Source organism: Pinus tabuliformis, chromosome 4_1, assembly GCF_031772625.1.
Source record: "Pinus tabuliformis cultivar Carrire ecotype Pingquan chromosome 4_1, CPIR1, whole genome shotgun sequence".
Classification (NCBI taxonomy): Eukaryota; Viridiplantae; Streptophyta; class Pinopsida; order Pinales; family Pinaceae; genus Pinus; species Pinus tabuliformis.
In genome coordinates, this window is record NC_142303.1 from 850782918 (window position 1) to 850805780 (window position 22863).

The window sequence follows — 22863 nt, forward strand, 5'->3', positions numbered from 1 at the left end:
TCTCACAACCTTCACCATAAAAATCATGTCAAAGAGTTTGTCTCATCACAGTGGACCAAGTGTCAGTGATGTCTTGCAAGGCTTGCTCAAGCCATGTTGTCTCACATGAGTACATGTGCATTGTAATGTTCAGTCATGTCAAGTGTAAGTCAAGTGTCATTGGTTGGATGTAACAATCATAGAGTAGGTGAAGAGTCATGAGGGTAGTTGAACTGTCACAAAGGGGAATGTCAGGGGTCACCCCACTCTTTGCTATAAATAGTCCCTCATAACTCATTATAGAGGCTTCTAGTCAGCCAAGCTTCTATTAAGACTATCTTGAAGAAATATTGGATAGTATTGTAACGCACCTTGGCTTCTCCACTGCACTAAGCTAGTACATCTCTTCGGAGGAGCACACGAATGTGGCTATAACGTTTCAATGCTGGGGCTAGAAGGTTTACATGGATGTATTACATGATTGGGACTTACACTTTATATAATAAGAGCCAACAAATTTTCGTGCATATGTTGTTATTGTAATTGGACTTCTCCAGTTTCCTTAATGATATATATTGTTTAACTTACATATTTGTGTATGAACTAATTCACATGAAATTATATGAATCTTGTTGCAAATGTGTTGTATATGTTTTTAATGCTATCACCATCCATGTTGACTGCTCTACCGGACACCAGACAAACCTTTCACATGAATCTTGGTGTAACAACCATTGCACTTGTTCAGACTGATCCATGAGTAGTGTACGTGTTATCTCAGCTTGTATGTTGTGACTACTACATTCAAGTGGACTACTCCACTGGAAGTTGTGTATGTTCTTTTGTGTTGTGTGTTCCTAGCCAAGTTGGGATTGATCCCTTTCAACCTAGAACTCACCTTGACCCTTTTCTCCCTCTTATGTGTTAGAACCTCTCATACACCTTCCTTGACTCACTGCAGTAGTCACACCCTTGCTACTGACAAAGTTATCTTACTTGCCTCTTTGCAACATTGTGGTCAAGGCATTACCTTATGACCCATTGTTGGGACTCCTACACCAAACAGTCTGAGGTCTAATTGGGACTTCTCACTGGGGAGATCCCCTTGACATGTTGGCAATTCTAGCACCATCAAAATTTCTACCGCTAGAAGGAGAGCTTGATGACAAGTTGCGTCCCCTCATCCAGTTTTGAACCTTTATATATCTTTCATGGAATCTTGCACTCTTCTTCCCCCAAGGTGTTTTTCAAATCGTGAAGATGTCTCCTTCTCGGGGAAGCTTTTGGATCTCTTGTCCACTCACACATATGATGGTGAAGGCGAAGTGGCCTAGCCTTAGCACTTACATAACTTTTTTTCCATGATTCATGAGGAAGTTGAGTTTTCTTATGAACAAGCTGGTTTACTTCTTGCATACACACTTCACAAATCTCCATTTCATTGGGTGCTTAGCCTACCGACTGACACCATGCACTCTTTTGAGCACTTCTGCGATCTTATCGAAGAAACGTTCTATCATTTTGATCCAGGCCATCTTGACTGAAAACTATTACAGCAACGGAGGGCTCTGCATGAATCCGTTATTGATTTTTTGCAGCACTTCGTGACTTGCAGTTTCAAGCTCCGAGGAGCCAGATAAAATTTTCTTATCTTTGGGATAAGTTCAAGAAGTTCCTTAAGAAATATTCTTGTCCCAAGAGAAATTTTGAGATCAAGCCTCGCTCAACATTCTTCCTTGATGGAGCTGCGCAATCTCATGTGGAATTGGGCACTGTCTCAACTGACTATCTGCCTTCCTCTTATTCAACAACTCCACCATTGCCCAGTGATGTTGAGATCATTCTCACACACCCATTCATCCTTCACACCCTCCCAACATCACTTCCCTCAATTTTCGCATAGATTTGGTTGTGAGTCCTTCAAGTCCTCATATGAATTATTTTCTATGACCTCCATCTTTGAACCCGGGTGTTCCTCTGGATGATGATGTCTTGTGTTTGTCCATTTTGGAACCTTAACTTGTTGTGAACAAGTAAAAACCCACTGACGGAGTTGGTGTTGCACAACCAACATGTGTTGTTATTCAAGAAGAGTATGACTGGGAGCTTGAGCATTGCCACTCGGTGAAGGATGACTCCATTTTTTCTGAGCCCCCTCCGTTCTTTCCTAACATCACTGGTGAACCTGGCATCCATGATTTTGCATGTGTCTTCATCCACAAATGCACCCATTGTTGATCTTTCGCAGGACACACTATATGTTATCTCATCATCCAACAACAAAGAGGACCAATCATTCATTGGAAATCCACTTAATCTTTCATCTGCTTTTTCCAGAAACGCAGAGGGTGAACATCCTTCCACCTCATCTACCCCGCTGTGTGATTCATCAAACCATGAGGATGCCGACCAACATCCTGAATTTTCTAATCTTGGTTATCGTGATCTTTTCACCTCATCATCTGATCACGATGTTGATTCACTCATTTTTAATCCGTCTAAGCCACTGGTATACGAAGATCCATCTTTCAATGAATTCGAAACCCCATAGACCGTCGAGGAACTTCAGCCCGAGTTGATGGTTATGTCAGACCCTCGTTGTCTTGAGGTTGGTTTCTCTTCCGATTAGGAAATTGTTCAAACACTCAAGGCTCCTCATCACTCGTCTGTATGCACTCAATATCAATCTAACACACAGATTTTACTTCCTCCACTCGAACTACACGATCCCATTACTCATGCATTGGTGGGGTCTTACATTGCAAGCACTCGTGTGCGACACAAATTATCTTTGTTTCTTTCGTTTGCTTATATGTAATAGTCGAGTGTGTTTATGCTTCAAAGTTGCACGTAGTGTCACACAGCACCATGATAAGTCCATGGACTGCCCATCATGCACATGCACTCACTTATGTCCCATGGGCACTTTGAATCACGAAGTGTGGTTGTCTTCATTGTTATATCTTTCTTGCTTACTGGTTCGCACAACTGGGTTGCTTGCAGACCAAGCCTTCACCAACATGGATCTACCAATGCGCCGATGGCTGCATTGGAGGTATCACTTCATGTGATCAAGCCCATGTACTGTTAGTGTAGGAGTGGGAGTAATGTTTTCTTTTAGTTGCTTGCTTGCATGCTTGTTTTCTTACGTGCTTTGTTTTCTTGTTTGTTTGTTTGCTTGTTTGTTTACATTCTTCGCTTTCATTTTTTCTTTTGTTATTGCTTTTCTTTGTTTATTGTTAGTTCATTCGCTTTTTTCGTTCATAGGTTACTTTTTCATGAAACCATGGATGACTCTTAAAGCAAGCTAGGTAAAGTACAAGAGGGCTTGTACAGCTATCACTACTTGTTATCTATCATCTTGCCTCTATGATGAGTTTGTTACTTTTATTCCATGATACATCGAAGGAAAATACGTATTGTTCGAATTGAACCTTGGTGTAAACACAACGCTTGCGTGCTAACTAGTGTCACCTTCTCTAGTCGATTGTTTTTGGGTTAACCCTTGTCAACTCAGTCAAGTAGAGTAAGGGGGAAAACCTTAATAGGCACGTCAGAGATATAATAAACTATTTCTCTGTTGGAACAACCTCTTCTACTCTCAATAAATTGGGATCCCTCTTCAGCCTTTGAAATGAATAAGTGTTATGCACAGTGAAAAATGAAAAAATGAAAAGTCAAAAATTCAAAATGAAAAATGAATAAGGCTAAAGAGAAAGGCTTTGTGCACAAGGAGGTGATGCAAGTAACTCAGCTGGGGTACTAACCAGGCTCGTTGTCAGTGAAGCCATGCTTGTGTTTCTATGTGACTCCACGAGGGTACTATCTAGGCCGGCTAGCAGTGGAGCAACACCAGAGATGAAACTAAGACTCTGACAACTATACTGCTTGTGCACCTATATACCCCTCAACCCCAATCGAAATAATTGTGTTTCCTTGGCTTGGAATGTGTGTCAATCGACCAAGTGTTTGGAAAATGCTACATTTTACAATCAAGTTAGTGTGAAACCAATATGAGCTTGAAAATGAACAATACTTCCAGAGGTCTTAGACTTGCTTTTCATGAACAAGGTCCATTCAGAGAGCTGGAGTTCTACCAGTGTGTCACCAAGGATTGTAGCAACTACAAACACCCTCCAAAAATTTTCCTTAGCCTCATTTTGGAGTCTTCCTTCCAACCTTCACAGTAGCTTTCCTTGCTTCATGAAGTTCACAAACTTTAATGTCTTTCTTGCATAAAGGCAGCTTTTCAGTCACAACTTGATTCATTCCCCTCATAGGTTGTTCACCCGGACTTGGTCCAACTACAGGTTGAGCAACTTCCCCTTGAAAATTGCGCATTTCTGGAGGGCAACCAACCTTCCCTCCAAAAATTGTCGAATCCTCTCTGGCAGCCTACTGGGCTCTAGGCTTGCGCAATCCTCCCTACCAACACTCCCAACAATATTTGCACAAATTTCCCCAACAAGGTTGCTCAACCCAAAGTTTGTGCAAATATAGGCAACAGTCAACTACTCTACCCAGAAATTGTGCAAATCTCCTAGGCAGACAGCCCATCTCCTAGCCATAAATGCGCATTTTTCTCCAGCATTTGAGTAGTCTCTTGCATGTGCAGCTGAGCTGAATGGTTCCCTCCAGAACTGAGCAAAAAAGACTTGCATGCATGGGCTGCTTCTCCCAAGGATGCATGCAAATGCATCCCTTGTTTTAGGGATCTATGTGTAGTAGTTGGAGGTTACATGCAAGGAGAAATTCTGAAACCTCCCACCAAGTGTTGCTTCCACTAGATTCGTGGCATGCGCGCCAAAACATCGATGTCATCAAAACGCATCAACCGAACATTGTAGAGCTCATTCCTCACATCGACCTTGTAGCTTTGACATCCCATGTCACATCTAGAAGGAGTCAGCACATTCATCTTAGCTTTTTTGGGGTAAGCCTGCTTACCATGCATTATGCTGCATTTCTGTCACTTTTTGTGTTTTCGATTGTGGGAGTACTATTTGCTTGATTTCTTTGAGTGCTTGCTATCATTTACATATATACTAGCATGTCCTAGCTCTGTTTCAGTTTTTGTTGCTATCTCACTACTATCGTATGCATGAAACTATTTTGCACGAACATTCGTCCAACCGCGAACTGCCTCACCCACATGCACGTTGATCTGTTTGTTGAATCTTTCATTCATGTTTTGCATGAAATGTCAATCACTTCTGCTATCACTTATTGTCTCCATGCATTTACTGTCTTAGTTGCTTTCAGTTGCCTATCAGCAAATCTGGCCAACCTTGGCCCACACTCTGCCTTCACCAAGACTGCATTGCGCAATATGGGGAATGAAGGCTCACCTTCCTCTTCAGATTTGTGGATTCCTTCCCATCACTAGCTAGCAGTCCTTCCCAGCTGGAATTGCGCATTACACAATCTAAACAACCAGTAGCCAGAATAGACTGTGCATTGCGTAGTTCCAGCAGTCAACCAATCTCCCAACAGCCCAGATTATGCCTTGTGTAGTCTTGGCAATCGGTCTCCCGACCTCCTAGCCGAAATTGCTCAACCTTCATGATCATACACCCAGGTATGTTGCAAGTTAGTACTCATGTTCATTTTGGTTTTTGACTGGCAGATTACTTGCCATGAGTGTTTCCATGTCTCCAGGTATCCCAGGTGTTCATCTGCCTCTCAGCAGTACAGGTATAATGGTTTCTAGGAGAGAAGAGATGAAGACACTGTTCAGAGCATGCTTGAGGATGCAGTCGATCAAGTGTCCATAGACTTACCTACCCACAAAGACATCAAGTTATTCATAGACAAGGACATCAAGATATGATAACAGTAGAATCATAGCAAGCAACATCATGAACAACAACTGAAGACAACATACCAAATGCAATGAATGCAAGAGGAGGGTTGTTGACAACATGGAAACAGAACAAGGTTGCAAGCTCAAGCAGGTCCATTGATGATGAAAGCAGCTTTGGAGACTTCAGTTATGAAGTGACGGTGTGACATGAAGATCGTACAAAGGCAGAAGATGGAACAAAGAATGAGTTGCATTTACTGAAGTAGAAACTCAAGAAGTACATGAAGCTGTATAGGAAAACGAATGAGTTGCAACAGGAACAAGAACAGAAGTGGGCGCAACATGCACTCATGGATGAAACTACACCTATACAAGTTAAGGATCCATCCCAGCAACTGACATAAAGCAAACATGGTGAGAAATGTTGTTGATCGCATGCAAGGGATTCAGCAGCATGCATGTCATTGAGTGCATGCATGCAATCAAACCCATTCAACACACTCATGAAGACGAAGGCAAGAAGAAAGTCCAACTAGGGTTGAACATGTACTTCAGCAAGTTGATGAGAATGAACACCATGCACAGACACTATGCATCAATGTGTCACTGGTTCAACCGTACCCAAGAAGACCATGCACATGTTAGCAGATGAGTTGGATGAGGGATCGAACCAATGCACTAGTTGCAACGGAGGTAAGAGTTTGCTTAAGCAAGATGTCACCATGAGGTGCATGCACACCATCATGGACAACCAAGCTTGGCATCAAATCACCACCTTCACCATCACAAGCATGTCAAAGAGTTGGTCTCATCACAATGGATTGAGTGTCAGCGATATCTTGCAAGGCTTGCTCAAGCCATGTTGTCTCACATGAGTACATGTGCATTGTAATGTTCAGTCATGTCAAGTGTAAGTCAAGTGTCAATGGTTGGATGTAATAGTCATAGAGTAGGTGACGAGTCATGTGGGTAGTTGAACTGTCACAAATGGGAATGTCAAGGGTCACCCCACCCTTTGTTATAAATAGTCCTGCATAACTCATTGTAGAGGCTTTTGGTCAGCGAAGCTTCTATTAATACTATCCTGAAGAAAGCTTGGACAATATTTTAATTCGCCTTGGCTTCTCCACTGCACGGAGCTAGTACATCTCTTTGGAGGAGCAAGTGGATGTGGTTATAACGGGGCTAGCAGTTTTACATGGATGTATTGTATGATTGGAACTTACACTTTATATAATAAGAGCCAGGACATTTTCATGCATATGTTGTTATTGTAGTTGGATTGCTCTGGTTGTCTTAATGATATATGTTGTTTAACTTACATACTTGTGTATGGACTTCTTCACATGCAATTATATGAATCTTTTTGCAAATGTGTTGTATATGTTGTTAATGTTATCACCATCCATGTCGATTTCTCTGTTGTATGCCAGACAAACCCTTCACATGAATCTTGTTGTAACAACCGTTGCACTCATTCGGACTGATCCATGAGTGTTGTATGTGTTATATCATGTTGTGACTACCGCATCCGAGTGGACTACTCCGCTGAAAGATGTGTATGTCCTTTTGTGTTGTGTGTTCCTAGACGAGTTGGGACTAATCCCTTTCAACCTGGAACTCACCTTCAACGTTTTCTCCCCCTTATGTGTTATAACGTCTCATACACCTTCCTTGACTCACTGCAGTAGTCACACCCTTGCTACTGATAGAGTTATCTTACTTGCCTCTGTACGATATCGTGGTCAAGGCATTACCTTACGGCCCACTACTGGGACTCCTACACCAAACAGTCTGAGGTCTAATTGGGACTTCTTTCTAGGGAGATCCCCTTGACATGTTGGCGGGTCCAACATTGTTAATAGATTGGTAAAAACATGATTTTAAATTTTATGATGTCAGCCTTGGTAAAAGAATGGTTTTAATTTGTTGATGCTAGTCTCAATAAAAGACAGATTTCAAATACATAGACCTTGTGGATTGATTCTTGGAACATGTGAATAACATGTCTGAATAGTTGCAGGGTGACATGTTTGGTATTAACATGATAATGCAATTTTTGATTTTTTTATATAACCCACAACCTAGTGAATATGACAACACATAAGCCCCACGGGGGTAGGCGAGCTGGTAATCGCATTGCGGTGAAGTTCATTAGAAAGGCGGGCTCTGTACTGAAGGTCACAAGTTCAAATCCCCCGAACTAACCTGGAAGCTGTGGAGAGGGGTGGGCACAGCTTCTCAGGGGTTATAGTGGTAGCGGTCAGAATCGACCCCATGTTACGCGAGTTGCGAGGCTGCTCCAATTTCCGATTCCTCTGTAACACAAAAAAAAAAAGAATATGATAACACATAGTAAGACTCAATTGCAGTGAGGTAAAAAGGATAAAAGAAAGGAATTGGGTGAGAAGTCCTTTGGCTATGTTTGGAAACTATTGTTCCAAATGCACATGTTATTTACATGAAAATAAATGGTTCTCTTAACCTTCACTTTTTATGGAATTATGTAAATATGTGCTATATTCAGAAACATCTTGATGATTGAATGACTATATGCAATGCCATTGTATTTGATAGGTCGTTGTCAAGAATCATTCTGTGGAAGGATGATTGATTATGTTTATAAAAATTGATGAATATATGAATGGCATGGTTAGTAAGGCTATCTAATGAAACTCCTTGTTTGTGAGGAATCCAATGAGGAAGTGGGAATTCTTGTTGTTAATTATTTCTATTATCGTGTGATTATGAGATTCATGTTCCCAAGTTTGTATTATTTTTATGTCCAAAAAATACTCATGGTGATGTCAGCATGTACACTAATTACCAAATGTAATCCTTAGTAAAAGGATTGGACATATATGCCACTGAGCGTTCTTCCAGGGCGATGATAAACCAGTTAGAAGTTTTCTTGGGTCCATGGGACACAATGAATATTGAAATGGAAGCCATGAAAATGGCACAAAGTAGGTCCACTAAACCTTGAATTTACTTAACATGTATATGAATATATGTTATAATCAAGAACGTGATTGATTACCAAAGTTATGTTAAACCATTGTGATTGAAAGGTTCTTGTTAAGGATCATTCTTTTGGGAGAATGATGGTATAGATGGTATGACAAGCTTCTCATTTGTAGAAGGAATTGATTAGGAAAGATGTAGCCATGCCTAAATTATGATTTTGATATTATCTGTCTCTAATTATGCCCATTCTTATTTTATGAATGGAGAATGTTGAAGGATACATCAATAGAACAAAGGATGTGTAATCTGTAGCATGTTGGGACAAGCATGGATAATGGAAGGAATCATAGACCAAGATTTGGGTTGTGTATGCATGAAGTAAGGCGTGGGAAAAACACTAGAGGAAATGTTGCTTGTTAGAGACGGTCTGGTTTCTAGACGTGCAATATTATTGTTGTGTAAATTTTTTATTGTGCCATGTTTATGGTGTACATGTGCATTGTAACATGTGTAGCTATTGTTCTATGACCTATGTATTCATTATGTTGTATCATGTGTAGGCATGTTCATTGTCTTGTACTTTTTGTGCATGTGTATGTTTTGTATAATGTGTTGGGATAGGTAGGTAGAACAAGGAATTTTAAAGAGAAGAGAAGAGAAGTGAAGGGGATTGGTTCTCAAGTTCCCTCAAGAATGTGGGTTAGGTAAGAATCTATGGATCCCTGTAATGACTTAGGTTCCATGGAAGTTGTGGGCTGAGATAGTATTCTTTGGATCCGTATAATATCTTCAGTTCCCTTGATACTGTGGCTTGAGATAATAGTCCCTAGATCCCTAAAAAACTGGGGAAGAGACCAATCTTGAGTTACTATATGTAGTGATGATTTCTCACGTTTAGGCTTTGATTTTAGAATTGGATTCTTGACTTCCTGGGAAGGAGGTGAATCCCTGGTACTACTCTTGAGGGTGGAGGTGTCAGCCTCTGGATTCCCTTGTTGCTAATTGAGGGTGGAGGTGTGAGCCTCTGGATTACCTTATTGTTGATTAGATACTGGAAGTGTATCATTTTTAATTGTTGGTTGAAGAAAATGTGCATATGTATATATTCATTATATCATTGTAAATACTATACCAAGTTGTCTTTATAAAGAGCCATTAGCATTATGTTGGTCAAGTTTTCAGCAATTTGTCATTGTAAATACTCTATCGAGTTGATTTTATAAGTATCCATAAAGATTATGTTGTTGTTGGGTGTGAAACCTGGTTATCTTCCTGATTGTTCAGAGGTTTTTGTTTCAGTCGCATTAGATCCCCATTCCTAACGAGGCAGAAACACTACCTGTTTAATCATCGTTAGGTGCATCCAAGGGGGGTGACGAATTTTTTTTGAGACCCCACTAAAGGTGGTTTGGGGGAAGTGCCCCCGAAGCTAGAAACAGATGAAAAATTACATTGTAAAAAATTGTAATTTCGTAGTTAATCTTGGTCGTTCATTAGGTGAATGATCTGACCGTAGAAGTTATTTTAATTTAGGGTTTTTTTTCCCTAGAAGGAAACCCTCAGTTTATATGAGGGAGTTATATTTAGGTTGTGTATTATTATTCTGAGCAAGAGAGACAGATGAGGCTATGTGAGAGTGAAGAGGAAATTACAGTGGATCTGTTGTTGGTTGTATCTCTTCATTTTGCTAGATAATATAAAAGGAAAGACTAGATGTTTCTTCGTGGATGTAGCGCAAATTGGATCAACCAGGTATATCTGTGTCTCTCTTGTATTTATGTGTTTCTCTATTTGTGTTTCCACAATATTTTGTGTATTTCATTGCTCTATTAATTAATTTATAACAACTGGTATCAAAGTCAAAGGTTTATTTGGCTGATAAAATCACAGGAGAGAACGGTTCATGGTTCGAGTGGGAGTAATGGTGGAAAATGGTAGGTTTAGGGTTGAGAAATTTAACAACCAGCTGTGGAAGATGCAGATGGAAGATTATCTATTTTAGAAATAATTTTACCTACTATTGAGTGTAAAAGAAAAGAAGTTGATGAATATAATGGGCGCATAATGGGATATTCTCGATAGAAAGGCACTAGGAACAATATGGTTGTTTCTGGCATAATCAAAGACCTTCAACATTTCAAAGGAAACGAAAACAAAAGGTTTAATGATGAAATTGGATAAACTATATGAAAAACCCTCAACTTCAAATAAGGTATTTCTTATGAAGTGTCCATTTAATATGAAGATGTCAGAAGGTGGATCTGTTGTTTATCATTTAAATGAATTTAACACGGTTAACAATTAGTTAAGTTCTGTAGGGGTACATTTTGATGATGAAGTTAGGGCTATGTTATTTCTTTTCTCATTTCTAGAAAGTTGGAATGGCCTAGTTATGGCTATCGATAACTCTGTCTCTGGATCTATTAATTTAAAGTTTGATGATGTTGTTGGTGCTATCCTTAGCGAGGAAATGTGACATAAAATCTTAGGCGATATATCACGTAACGCTTTGACTGCAGAAACTAGGGGAAGAAAAATGGAAAGAGAAAGGAGACTAGGAAATCACAGTAAGTCAAAAGAAGGCTGACCCAAATCCAGATTAGGGATAGTGTGGGAGAAATGTGAGAAGAAAGGACACCTGGATAAAGACTGCAAATCTTGGAAAGGAAAAGAAGGAGATGGAAAACAAGAGAACAATCATGAAGCAAATGTGATAAGTGATGTGTTGCAAGATTCTTTGATATTTTCATTAGAGAATATTATTTATTCCTGGGCGATAGATTCATGGACCTTATTCCATGCCACACCTGATAGGAAACATGTTCATGAGTATTTTCAAGGAGATTTTTGACATGCTTGTTTGGGTGGTAATAAACCCTATAAAATCATTGGAATGGGTAAGGGTTTTATAAAGCCACAAGATGGAAACCAATGGTTACTGAATGAGGTAAGGCATTTTCCAGATCTGAAAAAACTAATTTCAACATGGTGGTTAGGTGGTGAAGGCTATGTAACTACATTCACAAACAAAACCAGGAGGGTGACTGAAGGAGCCCTGGTAATAGCAAAAGGAGAAAAGTTTGGTAAATTGAATTTATGCAATAGTATTTATAATTATGTTAATTCGTTAACCCCCACATGAGAAGATATGACATTGTGGAATCATAGACTCGAGCACATGAGTGAGAAATGGATGTAGATTCTCCACTCAAGAAGTATTTTTCTAGTTTTTAAGCACGTTGATTTGGATTTCTGTGAAAATTGTGTTTATGGAAAACATAAGAGGGTCATATTTATCAGAGTTGGGAAGGAAAAGAAGAGAGAAAAATTATAGCTTGTGCATATAGATATATGGGGCATGTTCAATTATCATCTCTCAGTGGTTGTTTTCATTATGTTATTTTAATTGATGATGTAACTAGAAAAACTTGCAGTTATTGTATTCGAAATAAATATGATGTATTTGATACTTTCAAGGAATGGAAAGATTTGGTTGAGAATGAGGTAGGAAATAAGTTGAAGTGTCTTAGATAAGACAATGGAGGTGAATACCACAACAAAGAGTTTGATAACTACTATTTAGAGAATGGAATTCATAGGGAGAAGACAGTTCCAAGAACACCATAGGAAAAGGTTATGTTAGAAAGGATGAACAAGACAATCATGGAGCATGTAAGGAGCATGAGATTGCATGAAATATTTCCTTTACAATTTTGGGAAGATGATGTAGATATTTTTGTTTATCTAATAAACAAAGGGCCTTCAAGTTCCTTGGATGGTGGTATTCCAGAGGAGGCATGAACAGTTAAAAAGGTAAACTATTCATTTTTAAAGAATTTCGGTTGTGAATCCTTTTTTCACATAATAAAGAAAATAGAACAAAGCTTGAGGAAAAATCAAAGAAATGTACCTCTGTTGGATATGGTGTGAATGATTTCAGTTATCACTTATATTATTATGAAAATCACAAAATAATTAGGAGTAGAGATGTCATATTCAATGAAAAAGTCTTGTATAAGGATCAAATACAGGGAAAGAAGCAAGAAAAAGAAAACAAAGAATACACAATGCTTGATGAGATAATCGAAAAAGTAAAGGTGTGTTGTTGGGAAAAGTATCCAATACGGAATGACCCTATCCCACTCTAAGGGTGATAGTACCTCAGCAACAACCGAATGCAAAGCTATTCAAGATTACTTCTTTATGAGATGTAAGAGAGGGGAGAAAGAGATCCACTAACCGTTGTCTTCCGCTAATGGTTGATCCAATCTTTCCTCTTTGCTGCTTGCTCCCAGCTCCTTGCTCTTTCACTGGCCCAGCTACACAAAGATCCTGCAAAAGCACAAGAAAGGGAAACTACAAGAAGCATACATCCATAATTGATTCAAGGATTAGAATAAATCAAATATACAAGCATCAATACGCCACAGAGACACATGCATATAGAAGAACCTCAAATGCTTTATTAATGGAAGAAGTAAAGTTCCGAGAGTGTTACAACCATAATAGGCCCAATCCAGCAACACCTCCCAGCAGAAAGAAATCTCCTCTTCACCTCCTTCAAAGAATCACCCAATAGTTCTATACTCAAACCAACAACACTTCCTTACATTCACAAGATTCCAGCCTCCCTAGACCTCATGAGAGAGCTCTATATATAGGAGTTTTGGAGAAAGGATGAGTCAGCTTGAGGCTGGCATGAAGCTGACTAGTGTCCTCTCCCACTTCAGTTATACTTCAGTTCTTGAGTCCACTTGGAGTTTCTTGCTTCCACTTGGAGATCTAGATCCTCTTACTCATCACAAGGCGAATTCCTTGATCCAAGTGTCATTTTGGAAGCTTCCTGGGCATTTGACACCTTGCAGAATGACTGTGCCACTTGGCCAATCTCGCCCAGCGCAGGTAGCCTTCATTGCTTTTGACATTCAGTGCATGTACAGAGTGGAGCAGTTGACATTCAGTGCAGATGCTCAGTGGAGCAGCTGACATGATCCAGAAATAGCTTGTTTTTGAGTGTTTTCAGGTGGAGAACTGATTTTCAGTGCTGCGGTTTGCTGACCTTGTTCCTCTAGGGGTAGGAACAACATGTTTAGGGACTTTCCATCCCTTAGATTATCGACATTTCATGCTTCATGCTGTTAGGCACAAAAATGTCTATAACAGTTGCCCCCTAAAGTATGAGGTCGTTTATCGGGTGAAATGCTTTATCAGGAGGATCCGAAGTTCATTCAATTGCTAAGAGGTGCCCTGTAATAAAATACAATACAATACATTATTTTTCATTCTGATTTCATGATCTAGCTGATGCGGGCATTCCCATGCTCAGCTTTATAAATTCATTTTGGTACATAGAACAGACGATCGTCTGGTGGTAGACTGATAATTCTCTGCTGAAATTATCATCCTTTGAGTAGGATGATCATCTGTTGCAATGATGTACATAACAAATGTCTTTATATCCTGAATATATATATCGCAGCCCGGATGGATGAAACTAGATCCGGGGTCTTCAAACTCGTTCGATCTTCACTCTAAGTACAATTCGATCCATGTGAGAATTGCGCTGAAGTCGAACATGGAAAGACATCGCTTGATTACCGGTCAATAATGTAAACCGTTAACAAGCGCGAGAGGAATCACCGATAATGATAATGACCCTCAAGGTACTGCAGTACAATTCACGTGGTGTGAATAAAGGACCTGGCATCGAACACCACGCAAAATCTTCTGGTCGAAGGTCATTGATGTATACCTATCGCCGGAAGTGAGAAACTTGCCATTGAGGCATGCAAGCTTCAAAGTACTGGGGGGGTTGTTCCTAGATCAACTTCTTGGATAATGAGCTGATGTCGACAAGAAGCGATCCGTCAAAGGAGGGCCTTAATGAATCCCACATCAGTGACACGGAACGGAGCTAATGATTTTAGTGGAGGTGAAAAACAATCTGTGAAATATGATTCAGGGTGGCGATCATGGGTGGGTGAAGGATAATGTATGGCAGTGGATGGGACACGGTTGACTCTTTCTGAACAACATCTATTGAACATATAACGACACTGATGTGATGGATCGGTAGCATTACCCCAAATGTGGATGGTTTGGCGAGGACCATGGTGATGAGACTGGTGAATGAAACAACCCAACCCGAAGTGATACGGAGGACAAAGTGTCATGTTCAAGAGCGACTTGCTACCATTAAAGCTTTCGAGGTTCTCCCAATTTTTCCCTAGTCATTTCTGACCAGTACCTCTTTATTTTTATCAAGCTTGAGGAGGATAACATATGCTTGTTCTATAACTTGCCCTTCGGGCAAGCCCATCGCTATGTTTTAATGAGGTTAGCGATAGGGAAACTCGTTCTCGTCTAAAGACAAGTTTGTTGCTATTTAATCATTTTAACGAGTCTAACGACAAGGAAAACTCGGTCCTTTTCATTTTTAGAGAGTCTGAAAAGGTACGGAAAGTTAACTCCAAAATTCCTTTTTCGTCATCTAATCCCTTGAGTCCGAAAAAGTATAAAACAATACAAAAGGGATGAGTTTTCGATAACTTTAACGAGCCGAATAAAACAAGCGCTCGACCTTTTTGTGCAATAATCCCTCAGGTCCAAAAAGATTAAAATCTAAAGGGGGGATAGCTCTTCCGGTCATTTTAACGAGCTGGAAGGCCAAAACTCGGCAAACTTTTCATATTTTACGAGTCAGATGAAAAGAGCTCAAAGAAGACTCGTCTTTTGAGGAACGAGTGATAAACAGGGATAGCAGCAGATTCCAGGTACAGGTTGGAATTTTCCAATCACGACAGTGTCACAAGGATGGCTAAGTGAAATCACTCTTCGCAGCTGTTCCTCAAAATGGGTAAACAATCATATGGAGGTGAACGATTGGCCATATGAAATGGAGGTGGCGGGTGTAAACACGACCAAGGCTTTTATGGCTAATAAATTTACGATCACAGTGGTTATTTACCGAGATGGGTTCATTTTTTAATGAGCTTGAATGCGCCAAAACACTGCTCAATGCTTATGTTTATTTTTTAACGAGCATGAATTCCGCGTTAAAACTGCTCGGATCTCGCTTTTCTATTTTTTAACGAGCATAAATTCCGCGGTAAAACTGCTCGATTATATGGTCAAATTTTGTTTTTTTACCATTACTAGCTTTTCCCTTTTCAAATATAGTACTGCTTTTTCAATTGCTGCAACAAACTTTGTTAGAAATGAATAATATTTGCATGAAAATGAGATTATAACCCTAATATTTCACTTTGTACTACGTAAAAAGCCATTAAAAGGTGTTTTTACCTCTCATTTACCATTTCATTTGCATTTGGTTTGTTGGAGCTCTGGAGGTGCCTCTTCCCCCTTGATTTTCACTAGCTGATTCCGGGAGATTCTGCGGACGATTTTCGTCCCCGTCTGGACCAGGTAGGAGCTAAACCCTAGCTCTTTCTTTTCACGGTTTCATTTTCCTGTTTTTTGCCTGTTTTCCGGTCTTTCTGAGCCCCTGGGGTTTTACCAGGGTGCCCTAGGTTCAGCGCAGGTTCCCCATTCGAAACCTGCGCTGAAGGTCAATCTGCCTTAAGGCAGTCTGACCCTCAGCACAGGTAGAGGACCTTTTGCCTACGCTGGGCTCAAAAAGACTGAGTTTTAAGGTCATTTTTGATGATTTTTTCGCCAGTTTTTCATCAAATCAGGAATTCACTCTTTCTCTTGTTTGCTTTGCAGGGAACCTTGAACAAAATGTCCCTTACATGGCGAGAACGAGAACATGAAGAGGAGGACATGATTGCCCTCCATGACCCGGTCACGGTGAACGCGCTGCGGAACTGTGGCCTGCTGAAGTTCTTCCGTATCTCTAGCATGAGAGCACAGATTTCTTTACTGTAGTACATGCTTGATGCTTGGGATCCTGTTAACCAAGTGTTCCAGATTAGGGGAAAGACCATCCCCTTGACCATGGAGGACATGTACTTCTTGACTGGATTGTCAAGACGAGGTGCCCCCATTTCCTTATCAGGTACGGCCCGGGGGACAGATTCCACCAGAGATTATGTCCGCCAGTATTGCAGGGAAGGTTCTCAGCCGAGCAGAGACGGCAAGATTGTTATCCGTGAGATTACTGATCGGGCTCTCAGGTCCATTCTGTTCACTATTGGTAGGATGGCCGGCAGTGCAGCTCTACATGTTGCCAACAGGTCTTATATGCAGCACGCCTTGGAGTGCCTCCAACCGAAAGTATTCAACTGGTGTGATGCAGTACTTGTTCAGATGAAAAGTCAATTGACCAAGGTAGAGGACGGGAAGCTGAAGAACTTTGGATTTGGTTCTATTCTGACTGCCTTCGCCTTGGAGAAAATCCCACTGATGCAGCCTCAGTACATCATACTTGACTTACCTTCTCCGACCGAGCCACGCATGCAGAGGTGGGTTGACCACATGTCTAGGCATGCAGGTCAACCTCAGATTACTTTTACTGAGGCCTTATTTAGGTGGTTCGAGCGCCAGGAGATGGCGTTTTCTGAGTATCCATATGTGGGTATGGATTTCCAAGGTGATCCGGATTTGGTGCTACCGGATGGCGAGCAGTGGGGAGCCATTGGTAGACTCCTTGACCATATTACTGTTTATTGTTCTTACTCATAATGTTGCTGTGCTTTATTCTATCAAGACTTTTAATTGTACTCTTGGGTGCATGCAGATATTGGTCCTGTTCGTCCAGCAGTTCGTCCGAGATCGCCAGCTGCTGCCCCGGCAAGGGAGCCCGCTAGGAGAGTTGTTATTCGCGATCTTGACGACACTGAGACCCTTACAGCTGTGCAGGAGCAGGTTGAGAGCCTTACTCGTGGCCTTCTGGATGTACAGATTGACGAGTTACCTTTACAGATGCAGCAGCATACCATTGGTGTGCCTAGACGATGGACTCGTCTCTTGCGCATGATTGCACAGGCCGTGACATACTATCATGAGCACCACTAGGCTAGGGTTCCCCCTAGCATCTTTTTGAGTTTTTAGGTCATATGACCAATTTTGTCTTGGTTACAGAACATTATGTATGAACTTATATAAACAGCTTATACGTATTTTGATTTTCGGGTTTTATTCTAGTTGATTTATGTGATCCATATGTACAATCTTTAATGATGTGTCCTTTTTATAAATGTTGCAAATGTCTATCTAACACATAGTTTGCTAATGAGTCAGTTAATGTGTTTAAGTTTCTTGAAATATGTTGATATTGAATTGAATCAAATCGTCTTTCCAAGATCTTAACCCTTAGGAACATGCGATAAATAGCTGGATTGCGAACAGAATATATACCATTGAGCTGTAGTATTATGAGCTGTGAGTCTAGCCTGACAATCAGTCGGCGTATGCCACGTGTGATGGCATCAGAGAGTAGTTCTATCAACGCGCTATACTCAGCGATGTTATTCGTTGATTGCCCAATACATGCACCTCTAAAACTTACTAACTCGCCGCTTGGATCAAAAATGGCCCAGGCTGCGGAGGACAGGTTCTGCGAACTACGACTCGCTCCGTCGGCATATCCAACACATGTCTCCAGAAGGTTCGGCATCTGCAACGGAAAAAGGTGGATCACTTGACCAGAACAAACACTTTAGCGAAAACAAAATACAACAAAAGCATGCAGGTTAATATTTAAGCATAGTAACGCTTGACGTACAACCCGTTGCGGGGCTGCGCCAGCGGAATTCCATCGTAATCCATTAACTCGTAGGCTCCTTTTTCTAACACCCTTTTAACAATATAGGGGCCCATCCATAAGGATTTGAATTTTCCTGCTCCCAATTTATCGGATTCTTGGTCATAAAGCAAGACCAAATCACCTTCTGAGAAGACACGGGGTTTGACATTTTTGTCGAACTGAGCCTTGACTCGTTTCATATGGGCCTCGTTAGCCAAAGCGGCATCACGATGGGTTTCATCCAACTGGATTAATTCCAAGAAACGAGCCTCTTCTTCTAAAGTTCCGGGAAGAAGATCGATTGCGATTTTAAGCGATGAAATTTCGCATTGGATTGGTAAGACTGCTTCCAGGCCATACACTAGTTGAAAAGGTGTGAACCCGGTTGCGTTCTTTACCGAGGTCCGGTAAGCCCACAAGGCTGAGTACAAGATTAGGTGCCATCTTCTTTTGTGAAACCCAATCATCCTTTGCAACATACGCTTCAGGACCTTGTTGATTGCCTCAACTTGTCCATTGGCTTGCGGATAATATGGAGTAGAGCTTTCGTGAGATAGTCCTAGCTTGGCAGCTAATTCAACCATCATGTGATTACGAAAATGCGATCCATGATCTGTAACTATAGCCTGTGGTACGCCGAACCTAGCGACTACATGATTGAAAAAGAAAAGGGCAGCTGTTTCACCAGTGTTATCCAATGTAGGCATCGCCTCAGCCCATTTGGTAAAATAGTCAACAGCAACTATAATATACCCATGCCCCCCGGTTGAGGTGGGGTTACATTGCATGAAATCGATGCCCCACTTGGAGAAGGGCCCAACAGCAACTATCGGCTGTAAAGGTGCGGGTGGTCGTCTGGTTTTGCTATCAAATATTTGACAAGCATGGCAACTTCTGACTGCGGTTATGCAATCTTTGAACATGGTTGGCCAGAAGTATCCTGCTCGTAAGATTCTTTGTGCTGTTGCATATCCAGACTGATGCCCTCCACACGCGCCTGAATGACAATCATTCAGGGCTTTTTCGGCCTCCTCATGGGTAAGGCACCTCCTCAGAACTGTATCGACACCACGATGGTAAAGTGTATCACCGACGATCATGTAGTCTTTTGCTTGGTATCGTATACGTTTTTGTTCGGAGCGAGAGGTGTTAGGCCTGAACTTTTGGGTTTGGAGATAAACTATGATGTCTCCATACCACTCATCGCTTACAGATATCAGAAACAAACTTTCGTCCACGATTGACTCTTCCGATGTTTCATCGTTGGACGATGATGGGAGATCGCACAATAATTCTGCGAAAACTAGAGCTTTCTTTGATTTGGATTTCACAAATTCCAGATCAAACTCTTGAAGGATCGCTATCCATTTTGAATATTTGCCCCCCAGCAACTGTCGCGACAGTATATAAGTCATGGGGTTGCAATCTGACAAGATGGTAGTTTTCCGAAAGAGGACATAATGTCGAAACCTTTGAATCGCTTGAACAGCTGCAAGCGCTAGTTTTTCAACATAAGAATATTTACTTTCTGTATCGTTTAAGTTTTTACTTAAATAATAGATAGGATGTTCAATTCCATCGACTTCTTGAACTAATAACCATCGCAATGGTCGTATCCGCTGCAGCCAGATACAGGTTAAAATCTCTTTGATAGTCCGGGGCGTACATTAATGATGCTTTTACTAGACAATCTTTCAGAGCATCAAAGGAAGCTTGCGCCACCTGGTCCCAGACAAAAGGTACATCCTTTTTCAAAAGACGAGTATAACCCTTAGCAAGTTCTGCGTAATTTGGAATGAACCTCCTCAGAAAGTTTGCTTTCCCTTGGAGTTTCTGAATCTGAAGCAAATTTGAAGGTGGAGGCAAATTAATGATTGCCTGAACCTTACAAGGGTCGAGACGAATCCCATCCTTAGAGACTACAAAACCAAGTAAACGACCAGAACCGACGCAAAACACACATTTGGGCGGATTGAGTCTTATCTTGTAGTGTCGGCAATGTAGAAATATCGCTCTTAAATGCTGCGGATGATCAGTCTGCTTTCGCGAATGAGTCGGAAGATCGTCGAGATAAGGTTGAACGATGTTCTTGATGTCATGGAAGGCATAATTCATCACCCTCTGAAATGTCGCCCCTGCGTTCTTTAAACCAAAGGGTAATTTTCGATAAGCGAATGTGCCCCACAGACAAATAAATGCAGTCTTTGACTGGTCCTGTGGGCGGATATTTATTTGATTATACCCGGAAAATCCGTCCATAAATGAAAAGATTTCACATCCAGCGCATTCATCAATTATCTGGTCGATGAAGGGTGTAGGGTAGTTGTCTTTCGGACAAGCTTGGTTTACATCCCTATAAGCGACACACACTCTAATCGTCCCCTGTTTCTTCATAACAGGGACAATATTCGATACCCAATCGGTTAGAGGAACCGGGTAGATGAATCCAGCATGGAGGAGTTTTTCAACTTCCGCTTTAATAGCCGCGGCTTTCTTGGGGTGCACCTGCCGAAGCCGTTATCTTACTGGTTTGACATCAGGATACATTTTAATTTCATGTTCAACGATACTCGAGTCAATGCCTGGCATTTCATCATACGACCAAGCGAAGACATCTCTAAATTCGCGAAAAAGAGCGTTATATATTTCCAGTTCTGAAGGGGAACAACCTTTGCCGACATAAATATTCTCTACAACATCTGTTTTGGTCGAGATATTTATGGCTATAGTCTCTTCAATATTGGATAGGTTTCGCTCGGAATCCACCGTATTTACAGTATTTGTTAGGAATTCAAATACTGAAGGATGATAAAGGTCACTTTGAGTATCTTCTTCATATTCCGGAAGAAGGGAACGATGGTAGGCGATCATTCCATGGTGCCCCCTCAATCATCATTGATTTTAAGATTCCTTCGTCAGTCCCATGTACTTTTGACCAAGGATCTAATGGGGTTCCATATTCTCTAGACCTATCTACCCAAACGCTTGACGAGCGTTGATTTGGGCTCGCCTCCCATGCTTGAAACATTGATTGCTACAATATTTCTAAAGGGCTTGGGGGCAAAACCATCGAATGATCCATTTTGACCTTCGTGGAAGATATCATGTTGCAGGTTGCTACAAACGGTACATTTCCTGTATAAAAAGGAGGTGGTAGCGCGAAAGTTCCCATCATTGTGGGGTCTTTCAATAATCCTACTCCGATATCTTGAATTGAATGGTTGCTCTCATGGATCATGGGAATGCTTCCTGTAACTTGCGAACCATTAGGGAGGAAATTTTGTTGGTCGACGATCGTAATCCCTCCTTCAAACGGGAATGCGATCTTCCTAAAATAAGTCGACACGACAACTTCCATGGCATAAATCCATGGTCTACCCAGTAGGATGTTATAGTCAAGATTTCCATCAATGACTTCTACATCAATTTCTACTGTTTTTCCTCCTAGTTCAACTTTTAAGTTATTAAGGATACCGTAAGGGGTATAAGTCCTTCCGTCGAAAGCTTTTAATGTCGTCGAAGATCGCGACAAGGTTGGAGATCCTAAAGTTTTCCAGCAACTCATTGACATAATACATGTCGAGGCTCCCTCATCAATTATTGTTCTGTGAACAGTTTTGTTGAGTGCTTTCACTTGAATAAGGAAAGCTAGCTGAGCTGGTAACTGAGGATCATATCCCTTGTGATCAAAGGATACAAGATTGGAATCCTTAGGATCAACCCCACCAATTGCCGATAATAACGCCCGCCTTTGCGTTGGACAATTTTGTAGCACTTCAAGAGTCGACATAGCAGACGGCGATTGGGCCAAATCTTCCACTATGTTATAATGTTGCGCCGCTCTAGCGCGAGGATTAAATGTCGACTTGTGTACTACACCCTTTGGCGTTTTTATTGTTAATTCAGGGATGGTGGGCGTTACAACTTCTGTCGAAGTTGTTGTCGAACTACTTGGTTGATCTTTACCTTTTTCGTTCGACAGTTGAGGATTCCCGTAATCTTTGTTCCTTGTCGAAATCAAAGCATCATTCTGCTGTTTCGAAACCGACAACATAAGGACTTGTGACGGGGAAGCATTTCCACTATCAACCAGATTTTGACCTGGGTTGGGAAACGGATCAGTCAACACAACTGAGGTTTGGGAACTTTTAAAGAACCTTTTAAGCTCAGCTTTGTAAGGACAATCCCTTGTCCAGTGATCTTCGTCACATATCATACATGGACTATTTGGTTTCCCTTTTCCAGGAGGGTTTGAAGAATCTTTTCCAGGGGATGACTCACCCTGTTTCTTCTTCTTCCCTTTGTTTTGCTTCTTCTTGCTTCCTGGTTGATTGGTTTCTTTGCCTTTATCTTCTGATACAGCATTTACTTCCGAAGCAAGAATTTCTTCTTTTGCATTTTGATCCGA